General features: G+C 36.2%; 1 protein-coding gene across 1 annotated transcript in view; it reads right to left on the reverse strand.

Moving 5' to 3' along the window:
- galnt1 (UDP-N-acetyl-alpha-D-galactosamine:polypeptide N-acetylgalactosaminyltransferase 1) overlaps window positions 1-8,735 on the reverse strand; it is a 216,068-nt gene extending 207,333 nt beyond the window's left edge. Inside the window, exon 1 of the mRNA XM_056474779.1 lies at window positions 8,394-8,735. The gene's annotated coding sequence lies outside the window, so the exon portion shown is untranslated. The remainder of the gene's footprint in view (window positions 1-8,393) is intronic.
- Between the last annotated feature and the right edge of the window lie 4,144 nt (window positions 8,736-12,879).

The raw sequence follows: 12,879 nt of genomic DNA on the forward strand, positions 1-12,879 counted from the left end.
TAATAAAGTGGCGTCTATGATAGAATATATTATATTATACAACATATTATAATATAAAATATTTTATTAAAATTATTTTATACATTTAAGAAAAGTTAATCAATCAATCAATCAATCAATCATTACAACTTATTACATTTTTTATAAATAGAACATAATAATACAAGTCAGAATATTAAGAATATAGAAACAGAAAATATCACTAGAACAAGTTTTTGATTATTTGCTTAAATTCTTTCTGCTCTAGTAAACTATTTGTGTGTTGATTTCATCAAAAAATACTTAAATATTGTCCTATTGTGCTGCTTAACATCGCTCTGAGTAATTTTGTCCTGTCCAACAAAGCAACACTGGCTCAACCAATGGCATGAATTTGGGGGTGGGGTTATTAGAACCATAAATTATACATTTCGATTCTTAGGTCTTTAAAATATACACTTACTTTCCTTCAGCTTAGTCCTTGATTTATAAGGGCTTGCCACAGAGCATTGAACCTCCAATTACTCTTACATATGTTTTTTTATGTGGCGGATGCCCTTCCAGCTACAACCCAGCACTGAGAGTACACTGCCTTGTGAACACCAGTGCTGTTCAGAGAAACAAACATGTTACTTCAGTTGTGACAGAATGTGAAATAGAATGATCCTAAAGAGTAAAATAAACCATTTGCAACTGTAATTTCTAATATTTCTAATAACCTAGACTGTCTATGAAGTAAAAACAGAATAATATAAGGTACGAGCAAGCAGTTCTGCCTATCTGGGAAGAAGAACAGGAAAGGTTATGAAAGATCATTTGTTTGCAATAATTTCTATTTAAGGCGAATATATTCAAATATGGCCTTAAAGTCCAGCCTCGTCTAGCAGCCGCCATCAACCGGCCCTCTGGAGATCCCCATTAACCCAAATGTCAATATCAGAGTGCTTCACAAGTGCTAACGGAGGGTCTTAATCTAATCCATTACCGATGACCCCGGACAACTATCCTAGGCTTTCAATCACACGCTTTCACTCTCCCATGCCCTCATGTCAGACATTACCATTGACGGTCAACAGCACTTTAACTGTTTCTCATTGCGTCATGGGCCTTATAATTCAGTTCCACCCTCGCCTCGACTCGGCATGTCCAGGAAAGTGAGTCGGCCGCTGGGTTACTGAGAAACAATGGCATTCCTGTGCTCTGTGATGCCAGGTGCCGGCAGGAACACGATCCCTTCCATCTGTCTGTCTGTTCTGGCAAGCGCTCGGCCAGGCCCGGGCAGCAGCTAGAGAGACTCACAGAATGGGACTATTGTTCCAAAGCCTCTTGGAGGAACACACTAAACACCCCTCCTTCCCCACACACAACACAAACGTTGACGAACGCACACCAGCAACTTACACGTCATGAACTGAGTTAAAGACGAGTGTCAGACAAATGTGTAACATGCACCTCAATTGTATGCACTGAGGATGTGCACATCTGCAGTTCTGCTGAAGTCTTGCAAAGAGAGGGAAACAAGCCGCTGCGCTACAGCCCCGTCCCGATGAATATGATTCATTTCCTATAAATGTTCTCCTCTCCAAGATTTCTCAGCAGTGAGCAAGTTTTACATCTGCCTGACCTTATCTTTGCTAAAGAGAATTAGATATTGATGGTGTTAGGATTTTGAAGTTAACTTCTTAAGGAAAAAGGAAACTGTAGCAGATCTGTTTTATCAGAATCAGAAAGAGCTTTTGTGTTCACACATACGAGGAATTCGTTTTCATGACAGAGCTTCTACAGTGCAATGGAATTACAGAGATAGGACAAAAAACAGATCATAAATATATTTTATTATAAGTAGCAACTGCAAATATACAAATTGAATCCAAAAATCTGAGTGTAATGAATTGAGTCTATTGGGAGTTTGGGTCTATTCGGGTCCTAGAAAATCTGCTTGTTTTTTTTCCACAATTTTTTTAATTTTTTATTTTTTTTTAAGTTACAGATAAACATTTTTCTATTTAATATTTGTGGAGTATATTTTTCTATTAATATATACATTTATGCAGCTATATTCGTAGAAAATAGATTTTTTTTCAAAAAATTTATTAACAAATTTTTCATTTCTGTTGATATAAAAATTAGAGGAAATATTGTGATTATTCCTTAAAAGTTTCAATAATTTTTCTACTGTTATTATTATTATTATGGTGACTTGAGAAAGCCAACATACTGTAATACGACACAAACTTAATATTCTCCTTCTTCTTCTACTTCTGGGACTAAATTCTATATATATCTCCTCCTAAACCATTCAAACTGCATAAATCAAACTAACAGCAAACCTCCAAACTGGTCTGACTTGGGTTGCTATATCTTTCCCAACTGATCTGACTTACGGTTTTCCGAAAACTGACCCGGAAAATTCTGAAAAGTCCTATTGACTCAATATTGGACCAAATTTGTGACCTCATAACTTTGCGCCAGACTGTCATACAGACTAAAGTTTGGGCTCATTTCACTCAGACTACCAATCTGCCAATCACTGATGACCTTTCAACTTACTAGCCACACCCTAGCAACCACTTACGGCACCTTAGCAACTGTCCCATAGACTTCCATTGTAAAAAAAACTGCCATTGACTTTACATTGAACATACTAACAACATACCAATTCATTCTAGCAATACACCAATCCGAAACATACTAACAAACATACTAACTACATACCAATCCATACTAACAAACTAACTAACAACATACTAATCATACTATAAACATAATAACAATATGCCAATTCATGCTAACAATATACCAATCCATACTAAAAACATACTAACAAGCATCCTAATTCATACTATAAACATACTAGCAACATGCTAATTCATACTAAATTCATGCTAACAAAAGGTTAGTTTATACTATAAACATGCTAGCAACACCTTAGCAACCACACCATATCCATCGCCTAGCTAAAAACATGCCAATCCATACTAGAAACATGCTAACCTATATGTGGTTATCTATTTATACCAGCTGTCTCAAACTTCTTAAAAACTACTGCAATTATTTAAACTTTAAAACTACTTCAAACTTTAAGACTAGGGTTTCTCAAGCCACCATAAAGTTTGTCTACGAACTTTACTTTTCTAGTTGTTATTATTATTATTATTATTATTACTACTACTACTTCTACTATTACCACATCCACAACTACTACCACTCAGGGAATTGTTCTTTTTATGGTACAATAACAGTAGGCCTATATTTCTGTCACAGTTTCTTCAAGCAAAACAAAACGTTTGTCATGAAAAAACCTGTAGGAGGGGCAAGTTTTAAGCCCCTTAAATGAATTGAAAAGGCCAGCTTAGAGAAGAAGTCTTTTAATGTAAAACAATAATAATTAATAAGCTAATTAATATGTTAATAATAAAAATAACAAAATCAAGGCAAATGGAGAAACTGTTCAGTAAGATTTATAACATCCCTTTACAAAATCAGATTGAACTTTCATTTCATTAACCTCTGGTTAAATCTACAAATAAGGGCGGTACAGTGGCTTAGTACTGGGTTAGTACTGTCACCTCACAGCAAGAAGGTCGCTGGTTCGAGCCCCGGCTGGATCAGTTGGCATTTCTCTGTGGAGTTTGCATGTTCTCCCCGTGTTGGCGTGGGTTTCCTCCAGGTGCTCCGGTTTTCCCAACAGTCCAAACACATGCGCTATAGGTGAATTGAATATGCTAAATTGTCAGTAGTGTATGTGCGTGTGAATGCGAGTGTGTGGGTGTTTCCCAGTGATGGGTTGCGGCTGGAAGAGCAGCTGCTGCGTAAAATGTATGCTGGATTAATGAAGGAACTAAGCCGAAAAGAAAACTAATGTATGAATGAATCTACAAATAGAGTTTCAATAGAAAAAAAACTGCTCATCATTTAAATGCTGTCTTTTGTCCATTTATTGTGTCCATTTATCAGTTTCCTTCAACTGAATGAATTTTCTGCTTATTATTAGCATATACCACTCTTACTATCATAATTGAAATTTTTCCATTACGATGGTTCTTCATTATTATCCATTTATTGTTTGTTTTCAACCGCATGAAATTCTCCCTCTAACAGCAAATGTCAGTGTTATTAGTATAAAAGATATTTTTCCAATTAAGCGGCTTGTTGTTTTGATTGTTTTTTCCACCGTTTATAATCAGTACATCTGTTTTAAAATCACATCATGTTCCTTTGCTTGTTCAATATTTTCTACTACTTGCACAATACCGAAGTTTTTGGACATGTCAGAATAATAAACTTTGCATTAACAGATGTAAACAACACAATCCTGCACAGTCACAAGATACTACAACCTCAGTGTAATATTTTCCCTCTACCTATTCTGCTTTAACATACTCTCCAAGCACAGCAACCGTACGATGCCCCGAGGCAACGCTTTACCCCCTCACACACTGGGACTATCAATTCCTCCCAGCTAAAACGCATGTAGCCGGGGTCTGTCCAAAATCCACATAGACGACGCACTGTTTAGAGCCGAGAAGTCGTCCAGTGAAAGCAGCAGTGGATAAATTATGAATAGCTCGTTCTCCCCTTTGTGAGAAACATGACAGATCAGTTCCTGCACCCTCGGCTTGTACAGCTTCATTTCTGACTCCTGGGGCCCGTCGTCTCCACGCTCTCATCTCTTAATGGTCCTTCCAGTGATTACGGAGACATAAGTGCACCGTCTGTCTTGATGATCAATCATCTGCAGGATCTATATAGACGGCCCCACCGCAGAGATCCAAATGTAATCAAATTTAAAGGAGTGGACGCTGCCCGATCTGCCAGCAGTTTGAGGGCCGTCGTTGGCTGTAAGCATGACTGACAACTTATTTAGTAGCGCTTCAGCGACATGCAACACAATACGTGATGATGACAACTTGGGGTGTTGGACAAAAGCATGCTCAATTTCGCCTGTCGTGTCATCAATGGACTCCAGAGAGCAACTGAACCATGAAACAGCTCTTTTTTGTACCAGGAGAGCGCCATTATGCGTTGTACAATTATGTAATTCACGAATACACAAGCAAGGCATCTGGGAGTCATGTTTTGTCACCAGTCATGATCCCTTCTTTCTTTTTAACGTCACTTTTTTTGACTCTTCTGATGCTGTGAGGCAGATGTGAAAAGAGCAAATGTCTGCTGCACGGTCAAGTCAATCTCAACAATAAAGTACTTATGGCCAGAAGTGGATTTAGTGATTTTGGGGCCCTAAGCAATTCCAGCCATGGGGTCTAAGTCCTGAAATGCACCCTTTCTACTTTTATTTATCTGTTATTTATATTGCTGTTTTTTTATACCACTCAGTCCTCTTTTCGACATTTTAAATTAATGCAATCTCCACGTTTTAAGTGATTAGTTTTCTATATATTTCTATATTTTGTTTTTAAAATTTGACTGTTGGACTGCTCCATGATGGATATTTTATTTGGTATTATTATTATTATTATTACAGTACATCACTATAATAATATTATATTTGATTGCATACTAAGTGAAGTTACTTCATAAACTAATTTCGAGAGGATCACGTACTTATGATTGAACACAGCTGGTCATGCATTAGCCAATTCACGATTCACAAATCAGATGATTCCTAAATCACTATAAATATCCCAAGTTCCATATCACAGCCATCTTCGTTTTGTAGAATCCCGCCTTCTACCCCTACTCCTCCTCCTTTCCTAGATGGGCACGGTGGCCCAGTGGTTAGCACTGTTGCCTCACAGAAAGAACATCACTGGTTGTAATTCTTACCAAGCCCTCCAACATTTCTGTGCGGAGTTTACATGTTCTCCCCGTGCTCACATGGGTTTCCCCTAGGCCCCCCGGTTTCCTCCCACCATCCAAAAACACACAACTTAAGTTAATTGACTAATCCAAATCGGCATCATAGACATGCTGCTAGTAAGTAGTTATATCTTAAGAGCAATCCCTATCTGTTCATTATCTACTACAGCAGGGGAGTTTTGAGATCTACCTGAGCTCAAACGCCCCTCTCGCCCTGCAACGGGAGGGAGCCCCGGGCTCGAGGATCTCTTGAGCTCAGGGCTCTCTCTCAGGACAGCATGCCAATCACACTTTATTATCACTCATCAGTTAAGTTTAAACTCTTGAAATAATATTTAATTACATTAAAATTGTATTTGTTTAACTCTCACCATGAAAAATGTGGCAGAAAACAATGTTATATATAGTTTAAAGGTATAATTTATACTTCTAGATATTTATTGGCAGCCCCCAGATCCACCCCTGCTTATGGCAAGCTGTTTCATGTAATCCAGATGTTGCAAGACTTTTTTGTTTTCCAAAACGTACGATATTAGTCGCTAATAGTGTGTTTTTGTTAGAGAACACCACTTATTTTATTGGTGATTAGTACTCACTGTACCAAAATAACAATTACTGTAACTAATCTAGCGTTTACGGTAGCAAAACTATGACAAAACATTGCTACTGAATTCTTGGGGAATCTATGGATCATATACTGACTGTGTATCCACTGTTTATATTCACAGTAAATGGTCAGTAGTTTTAGTCATTAATGTCTATTTTATCCATTGATTAGTTTCAGTTTTCCCAATAACAATGGAAAAGATACATGTACCTTTTTATTAAACAATAATGTGAATTAATGTAACATCATCAACTAGTGGTAAGATTTTAATAACACTTAACAAAAATGCAGATTAGTTAACATTATTATTGCATTAACAATAACGGTGTTCATTTATTTACGTGTATTCAACAAACATACAGCTGTTCGTTGTTAATTTATATTAGATAATTTCCAACAAAGAATAATTACTAATACATCATTTAAATCTAATAACTATATATTCCATATTTAAATTAGCATAAAATAAAATTAGTAGGGATGCTCCGATCACGATTTTTGCAGCCGATACTGAGCACCAATTCCTTGTCATGGTAATCGGCGAATACAGAGTACCGATTCTGATGCTTCAAGCTTTATAATGGAAAAAGCACATTTTCACTCTAAGTATGAGACTTCAGTGCCTTACCTAATAGAATAAATGAAAGATGTTGCATATAATCTCTTAAACATGTCTCTTATAACCATTTTGTGTGGACATGTAATGATCAGAAGCAGCTTTATAGAAAATAATAGATAAAACAGATTTAAAAATTAGTAAGAAAAATCACTAACAAAGCAATTTGGAAATAATGAATTAATGAAAGAAGAATTCATCATGTCCCTATGAAGTTTGGAAACATATTGGATGCATAAGAAGTTAAAAAGCACCTATAAATCTATTACTTCTTACTAAAAGGAAATAGGCCTATAAACCACTTTTATTTAAATGTTTATTACAATAAATTGTGGTATTAAATTTTCAAGTTAAAAATAATTAAAGTTTTTTTAATTCTTTAATATTTTCAGCCAGGATTTAATGAACTTGCAATATTGTAACTTGCAATAAATGCTGCTTCTAAACTCGTAAACAAACACTTTTGATCGATTCATAAGATCAGCCAGATTAGCGAGTACCATCCTGAGTAGCATCCATAAAAATTTGTTTAGAAACATGCTATAAACTCTTCAATCCTACTAGAACAGAATAGACAGCAGTAACTGCTGCAATATTATTAGACGAAGTATAATGAAATGTACAAATATTGGTAACCAATTTACAATAAGCTTCCCTTATTCACTAACTGCACTGGTTTATCAGAAAGAGCTTTATTGATAGATATGTTCTCACACACGAGGAATTAGTTTTCATGATAGAGCTTCTACAGTGCAACAGAATCACAGACAGGCCAAATAATAAATATGTTTTAAAAATAGAAGTAAGTAGTGACTGCAAATATACAAACTGACAAGTGTATGTACAGGTATATTACTATATACATTAACTAACAATAAAAAAACAAACTTCTAAAATGTTGATTGAGGTCTGATGTGTTACTAATGTGTTACTATATACAGTAGGCGGAACCTGTTCAACTACAAATGATAGTTGGATTAGTGTCTATTCTATTAAATGCTTTGTTGACTCTGTTAGCTAATGCAGTAACTAACGGCCAAAGTGTTTTCCTTTATTGGATTAATAATTAGGAAGCTTCAAAATAAGTACTATTATCATGCATACCAGCTAGTTAAAAGAGAGAAATCTATCAAACGGCTTGCCATACAATGCCTTCACTCTTGAGTCCCAGAGCGATTTTCCAACAAGACGTTTTATGGACACTAAACAAAAAGTCGCATTCCCTTATTGAAGCACTGGTGCTCCTGTTTAACCTCTTGTCTTTCTGCTTAACACTGACACATGAACAGACCAGTCGGCTATTAGAAGAGACGGACCCGGGAGCCCGTGACTGCGGGTTTGATGTTAGACATACAAATGAAATCATTTTACCTTTTCTGGTTTCGACAGCGCACGAGACGAGAACAGAAACCCTCCGCTTCGTCCCGGTGCAGATCTGAGGCTCCACGCGCTGGAAAAAAATGTGATCTTCAGATCGTAGTACCTCAAAAATTAATCCCAAACATGATCGAGCCGAGACCTGGCCCGAAATTTAGCGCTTTTCTCAAAATCCTTCGTGTCGCTCCGAGGGCGAAGATAAGCCGTTAGTTTAGTGTGCGCGGGGCGGCCTGTTTGCTGGCAATTATGGTGTAAATTGGCCGAGGATCGAGGACAGTCCGTCCGCGGGATGAGCGCTGCGCTCCGGCTGAAAGCACTGAGCGCCGCTACTCGGTCTAACGGAGACGGAGCAGCTGAAGAGACCCGCCCACTCCGGCAACCCGGAAGAGAACTGTCACCGACGGCTACAGTCCACCTCCAAAATGAGAGCCATAGGTGGATAGACGAAATATTATTATTGATTTTTAGTCAGTCGACATAGATTATAAACGTTCTGGAGTATAAATAAAATGTTCTGATAGTGAGACAGCCATAAGTCGTTTTATTTGTTGCTAACACTTGTGGCTATACTTTTTATTCTGGCAAAACTACACAATCCTACTAGTTAGATAATCTTATGAGCTCCTGAAATAATAACGCTGTCTGTTTTGTAACTTGTACGGTGTGTAAGTTTGTGTGGTAATAGCAAAGTCCCTTTAAGGCATATTGAATGCATTGTACTTATGCATTCTATAGTCTTTGGTAATAGTCAGACAGTGGTTTCTGCTTGCGAAATGATTTTGTTTATGAAAACCGCGGGAAGAAATTAAATATTGAAGATTAATTAAGATTTTATGTTTTGGACTGCACTGGCTCAACAAAATGACAAAAAGATGTTGACTATATTGTTTTGTGTTTTGTATGAACAAGAGTGTGCTAAGTAACGCATGAATAAAACACTGACTAATGTTATATAAAAAGTGGGTTTTAAACATTTTAAACTGTAATGCAGTATACATTTTGTTAAAATAAATGTGTAATACAGCTGTTTTCCCCCTGTACACTGTGTTCTGGTAAATATTACACTGAATATTACAGTGTTCTGGTAATCAGTTGGTCTGAACATTATTTTACCCATATTCTCTATAAAGTTATGTACTGTTTTTATCAAATCATTTTTGTTATTTTTTTAATTCAGAGTACATAAAACGAGTTTTTATTTTTGGTATTAAAAATTAAAGTACCATGTTATTACCATATTTTCCATAAACATTTCTAGCAGACTTTTTCAGTTTCATTTCACAGAGTAATAGAAGTTTCATTGTTAGGAAAGTAAAAAAAAAACTTTTCAAAGTGGTATTTGAGTGGTATTAGTTGCTAAAATTATATATATATATATATATATATATATATATATATATATATATATATATATATATATATATATATATATAATTGTAGTCTATAATAAAAAAAGAATATTCATACCACCACTTTTTATCTTTTAATGCTCTGTTTGACATAAACTGTGATTCTGACATCCTGTAGTAGGTTTATTTCTGTACTTTGGAAAACACATGCACGTCACTTCCTGATTTGAGAAAATACAAAATGACAACAGCGTCACAGTGTGACCCTTACCCTGTGTGTTTGGCAGCTGTAAAAACCTTCCAGAGAATTAACAGGTTTTGCCAAAATCCCCATGCTTTTTTTGTTATGAAAAATAGCTTTGTTACAGAATATAACTTCTTGACAAATTAAAAAAATCAGAAAAATATTAAATCTTTCATGCATGAATTATGATCTTTATGATTATCTATCTATCTATCTATCTATCTATCTATCTATCTATCTATCTATCTATCTATCTATCTATCTATCTATCTATCTATCTATCTATCTATCTATCTATCTATCTATCTATCTATCTATTTATCTATCTATCTATCTGTATTGCACTGTAATATGATGGCAAAACTGAAATCCATTTTCATTTTTACAAAACTCTGTTTTATTTAAAATGATTTACATTTGTATGTGGACACCACGCAACAAAGGAGTAAGATTGGACAACATGGAATTTTGGACAAACATGGAATTCATTCACTCATCTATTCATTTTCTTTTCAGCTTAGTCCCTTTATTAATCAGGGGTCGCCAACTTAAACAGCATATGTTTTACACATCTAATGCCCTTCCAGCTGCATCCCAGCACTGGGAAACATCCATACAGATACACTACATCCAATTTAGCTTATTCAGTTCACCTACCTCATGTCTTTGTACTGTGGGAGACACTGAAGCACCCGCAGGAAACCCACGCCAACACAAGGAGAACATGCAAACTCCACAAAGAAATACCAACTGGTCCTGGCTTGAACCAGCGACCTTTGTTTTTCATCAGCTTAATTATTAAGACAATGATATTACAATATAATAACAATAAAACTCATTTAAGGCACAACAACAATTGTAACAAATATGAGAAAACCTAATAGCAATATGGCAAAATCATGACAAATATTCACTGCAAACTGTAACAACTTATTATGATTTCATCCTTATCCTACTTCATGTTGAATCATCTCAGTTATAGTAAATCAACATCTGAAATGTGTCATACAGTAAAACAGTTTTGGGCAAAACTGATTTTTTTACAGCATGCAAAAAACAATATTCTTTTTGTGTGTGAAAGCTGTCAGCCATCTTGTATTAATGATGTCATCAAGCATGAAAAAGACTGCGATAATGAACTTTTAATTGAGGTTAATTAAGTGTCCACAAACACGGTGGTGCAGTGGGTAGTGCGGTCGCCTCACAGCAAGAAGGTCACTGGTTTGAGCCCCGGCTGGGTCGGTTGGCACTTCTGTGTGGAGTTTGCATGTTCTCCCCATGTTCACGTGGATTTCCTCTGGGTGCTCCGGTTTTCTCTACACTCTCAGAAATAAAAGTATGTGAGCTGTCACTGGGCTAGTACCTTTTCAAAAGGTGCAAATTTGTACCTAAAAGGTCTATATATATAACTCAATGGTACATATTAGTATCTAAAAAGTACAAAAGTGTTCCTCTTAAGATCTGTAGGTACTAATATACACTTTTGAGGTACCAATATGGACCCTTCAAGTCCAAATGTGTACCATTTGAAAAGGTACCACCCCAGTGACAGCTCTCGTACCTTTATTTCTGAGAGTGTACAGTCCAAAGACATGCGCTGTAAGTGAACTGAATAAGCTAAATTGGCCGTAGTGTGTGTGTGGGTGTGAATGCAATATGGTATGTTTATGGGTGTTTCGCAGTGCTGGGTTGCGGCTGAAAGGCCATCTGCTGTGTAAAACATTTGCTGGATAAGTTAGCGGTTCATTCCACTGTGGCGACTTCGGATTAATAAAGGGATAGCTGAAAATAAAATGAATGAAGTGTTCACAAATTTGGACACCATACATGAAAGGGTTATTGTAAATTTCTTCAAGGTTCCAACAAGGTTTACAAGTAATACCATAATACCATAGAAAAACCATTCAGAGTTCCGAAAAAATCTTAAAACCATCATTATCTCTTACTTTTAAAGACTTTTTGAAACTTTGGTGGATTGAAAAGACCCTATGGATGTTAGTTCTCACAGAACTATTATTCTGACAAAAAAACTTTATTTTTTAACAGTAAGAATGAAAAATGATTACATATTCCTTAAGAGTACCCACATGACTTGTGTTGCAGAAATGCAATGATATATCATTGTGAAAAATAACAGTGCCATCTCTGCTGTCATATTATTCAAAACAGCATTCAATTTAGGGCCGCTGATTCCGCATCTTTACTCTCATTTTTTCATTTGTACGTTTCTGCATTTTTTTCCATTACCAACAAAAGCACACAGCTGTCTCCCAGTTTTCAGTTCATTGTGATGGATTGACTTTCTAAACAATGATCCGGTAAAAAAAAAACAATCTTACATTTATTGCAGTTTAAGTTTGATTCATAAAATATTCATGGCTGTTTGCAATTGAACCTCAACACAGAATCTCCAGCTATAGTTTATTTATGTATTGCATGCACCAGCCACTTGTAGCAACATCGTCTTGATGAAATATAAATGAGACGTCAACCCCGTTCACTGCGTTCTTTTGCCCCATTCTTCTCTCAACCTTTTATAAAAACAGTAACTCAGCCACAGAACAGGCAAAACACTAAGGCAGGACTAAATTGAGGTGAACCAAACAGATGTATTCAGGTCAACTGCAAAGAGAGGATGCAGAGCCAACACTATAACAGGAAAGAGGAGCCCTGTCGCTTCTTATCAGCGGCCGCCTGCAACATCTCAGTTGTTTTCTTCAAGGAAGAGGAGTGTGTGTGCGATAATAGGGATAATTATCAAGCAATGTCAACAGGATACCAGGATCGACCGTGCAAGTTGTAGTCACTGTAAGAAAGCAGAGAGGAAATAGAGTCTATACAAATAGAAATAGAAGTGACACTGTTGGTCACATGACAGTAAAAACAT

The sequence above is a fragment of the Danio aesculapii genome, chromosome 16 (genome assembly GCF_903798145.1).
Source record: "Danio aesculapii chromosome 16, fDanAes4.1, whole genome shotgun sequence".
Taxonomy (NCBI): domain Eukaryota; kingdom Metazoa; phylum Chordata; class Actinopteri; order Cypriniformes; family Danionidae; genus Danio; species Danio aesculapii.